We start from the raw sequence: 4,129 nt of genomic DNA on the forward strand, positions 1-4,129 counted from the left end.
GTCAATTCTTCTCAAAGGTCCGTCAATGGCTTCTATACTATCTACAGTCGCAGCTTTAAAAAATGGATATGGATAAAGGATTGAGTCGCTTGTATTTCTAGCGGCTCTGATATTTTAATTTCAAAATCGCAGTCTCAAGTATACAGAAGATAAAAAGAAGAATCGAATGAAAAAACGAAGCGTTTTTCTTTATAACAGCCGCTTATGTCTTTTGAATGATGTCATCGGTGATTGAAACAACTGTGTATACGTCAATCTTATCCGAGTCATTGATAAGCTGACGTCTATGATTATAAGCAGACCCTTTTTTTTATTTGCTGGTGGCGCTCAAAAACTTAGAGACGGCGCTGGATAGAGCCTAATCCAAATTCAGTTTAATACTAATAAAATAATTTGTGTAAACTACTGTGCCAGCTTTGTATATTTTTGTAACACATCAAAACATGTCCATGCATTTCTACAAAAATATCTTTACCAATCATTCGACATTATCCAAATAATTTGCCAAGACAAGACTTTGAACCCAAAAAAAAGGGACCCGCCTCTTAAATCCGAAATGTCTCCCACAGAGTTACAAAGATCCAGAGAGAATAATCCAACCCTCGAGCTCATAATCATAGACGTCAGCTTATCAATGACTCGGATAAGATTGACGTATACACCGTTGTTTCAATCACCGACGACATCATTCAAAAGACATAAGCGGCCAAAACCCCCATTGACTTCTACGGTGTCTCCAATCCGACTTGGAACCACACCATGAAGTTTTACGTCAATGAAGAAGCAGCCCTATTGAACCTCAAGGTCAAGTTATATAGCATTTTAGCTATTGGCTTGAAGGAGAGAATGACCTTTGTTTGGGAGACGTCAACGTCTTGGTTTCTTGCTTCTACCAACTACTATTAAAGAACCGTAATAAATACAAACTCAAGATGGTGACTTACACTGTGAAAATCATGGAGAGAACCAACGGAATGCTAACTTTCTCATATCAGCTTAAATCCGACAGTTTCCGTTGACGATTATTATCCTTCGGCAGTTCGGCACCAGATTACTCGTTATCGTATGGTCAACTCATTAATCCAAACCCGGATCCAATGATGTTCAGGTCACCCCGTCATGTGTTCCCCTCAACTTCAAACCGCAGTGATGAAACTGACCCTAGAGCTCATGATCAAATCCGCTAAAGACACAAATAAGGTCAACATCGGCAACGCGATGAGCGTATCGGTTATGATCCGCGAAGGTAAGAAAACGACTACAACCAATACTCCTATCGCCTATTGTGTCTATAGAATCCCGAGATGGGACCACTAAGTTGATTTTTCTCTTGATGAGAAGTTAGTTGAAGAGGGTCGTTTGACTCTTATATATTGTGAAAGTGATTCGAGTTCGGACCATTCATGGAGATAAGGACGTTGGTGAAGTCAAAGTCCCGATTAAGGAGCTCTTTGGATTACATCCGCCATCTCTTCTGTCAACTAGCAACGGTGATGATAGTAACGGTATGAGTTTGGTGACGCGGGGTGTGAGTGTGACGGGTCCAAACAAAGAAAAAGGAAAATTGAGCTTCACTTATAGGTTTCTTGCGTAGCAAGCTCCTCAACCATTTATTATGAATCCGTTTCATGTAGCCTTAGGTTACCCGATTGTTCAACCAGGAGTAAATATTGGGTCGAGCAACACTCAACCAATTTATATGCAGCCGCAGCAGTACCAGTCACATGGACACCAAGATTATTCACCACCACAGTTACAATCACAACCACAAAAATGGCCATCTCAACTCCAACCGCTCCACCCGCCATTACAGCATACACAATCACAACCGCAACTACAACAACAACCACAATGAAATAATCATGTATGAGGTTGACGCATGATCAGCATAAATTTAATTACATTGAATTTTGCTACTTCTAATTCATGATTTGTTTAGTATTTTAGTTTTGCTCATGGATTTTTTTATTACTTTCCCCTTCATTTGTTAATTTCATTGGAAAATTTACATATATAAAATGCTCCATGAGCGTATATGTGAATGTAGTTCATTGATTTCAAGTCATCTAACATTTCTTATCTCTAGATATCAGTCTCGTGGACGCACTACATCTATCTTGCAAATCCCAATACCATACAATATAATTTATAAACCATTTGACCTAACAAACTTGCAAAAACTGTAACTTTGCGAAACTAAATTTTTAAAAATTATTGATCAAGAGAAAAGCATTTTTATGCTTGCTACTAGGTTTAACACATTCTAGCCAGTTTATGTTTTATCCCTAGAAACCTTGTTAAGTTTGTATAGCCAAATCTCAGATATTGAATCTCTAATGTGAAATGGAATGTTTGTGAAAAACTACTTCAAAAGAAAGATGTGAAAATTCTCTAAAATACGTAAAATAGAATAATGGAATGAGTGATTTTTAAAAAAATAGAAATATGGCCACGAAAATAATTTAACAGATGTATATTAGATTTTTTTTTTCTTTTTTTGGTAATTACTACTACGGTTGAACAACTTCACATTCACAAAGACGCTTATTTTTAGGTAGAGGAGTGCAAGTGCACTTTTTAGGCATCTCACTTGCACTTCGTGCACCCAAGAAGTCTAGGAAACAAGTGATTCGTGGACTGCCTCTGTATGTGCATGATCCATTGAAGACTTGTTTAGAACGTCGATACACTGGTTCCTTCATTGGTGGAAAAACTGATACATCTGTTTTTTTTACATGTCACAAAAACACAGACATTAGTAAATACATATGAGTCAGTTTTTTAAATCCAGACTGTTTTCTCTTGTCTTTCTTTTTTTTTTTAGTGAGGAAGAAATATGCATTTAATTATAATCTATATATATAAAATTAACTTTACTCATTCCTGATGCTGCCACATCAGCCACTCCCTCTATTTAATAAGACCAAATTTTTGACACAACCCACTAAGCAATTCTTTTTTTTTTTGTGTTTCATATTTCTTTAAAAGCCCAATTTCATATTTCTGTAAAAGCTCAATCCAATAATAATACATGTTTTATATGATGTTGAAATAAAACTTTTCTCTAGGAAGCTCCACTCCGCCGTCCGCCGTAGTGCGACCTGAAGCGTCCCTCAACAATCCTCCACACCCTTTCGTTGTCTTTCCTGACTTCCATCTCCATCGTAACGTCTTCTTCTAAAACGGTAATTCAAGTCTTTCAATGTTGTCTCTTTCAATTGAAGTCCCACTACTTTTTATTCAATAAGTGTAAGTTGAAGTCCTATATAATGTCATCTCCTTCCGTTTCATGCCTCTTACAATTTCCTTTCACTCTAAAATTTTTCTTTACTTACATGGATTATATAGGACTAGATGAAATTTCTCTTCACAATTTCCTTTCTCTCTTCAATGTTCAGTGTTCAATCTGCTGAACGGCGGCTAGGTTTTAGTCATTTTTTTTGAGTTATGAAGGTCTTTACCTTTTCTTTGTTGATATGATTTTCATCTTCGGCATGAATCAGTATAATCACATGTGTATGGACATATATATATATGCGTATTGTATACATGTATTAATAGTTATATCTAATTCATTGAAATTGTTAATTTGCAGAAAAGAGGAAGGCTGAAGCTAGAGGATCTGGGTGAAATACTCTCACTAAATTTGGGTATGTCTCTTTCTTAATTAGATTTTTGTTCGGTTCTTTACTTCTTTTAAATCAGATGTATGTATGTTTGTTTATGTATCAATGTATGATTTAAGTATCCCTCCTCATAACACATGTGTCGACGCTGTCATACATGGTTTGTATATAGTTTTGGTCTCCTACCAGAACATATCTGCTTTACCGTTATAGCTCAAGTCGGGGCAACTTATTTCATAGTTGGTGGTTTTGTTGGTTCGCTCAGTATATATTCTATGTTGAGGCTCTAAGTAACAACTCAAATGAGTAATTGGCCTGCTTTTTATAATAAAAGTATACTACATCGTCCTAGGTAGCTTTTTGGGTCTTTAAATAATAGGTCTTCCAGTTTTTCTGTTATGATCTGTTATCAAACTTCAAGCTACATGAATCCATAAACATTCATAGCTAGATCAGCTATTTGTTTCCATGTTGAACTAGAGATTATTTTACTCTATGGTTAT

This window comes from Camelina sativa, chromosome 12 (genome assembly GCF_000633955.1).
Source record: "Camelina sativa cultivar DH55 chromosome 12, Cs, whole genome shotgun sequence".
In the NCBI taxonomy this organism is placed as follows: domain Eukaryota; kingdom Viridiplantae; phylum Streptophyta; class Magnoliopsida; order Brassicales; family Brassicaceae; genus Camelina; species Camelina sativa.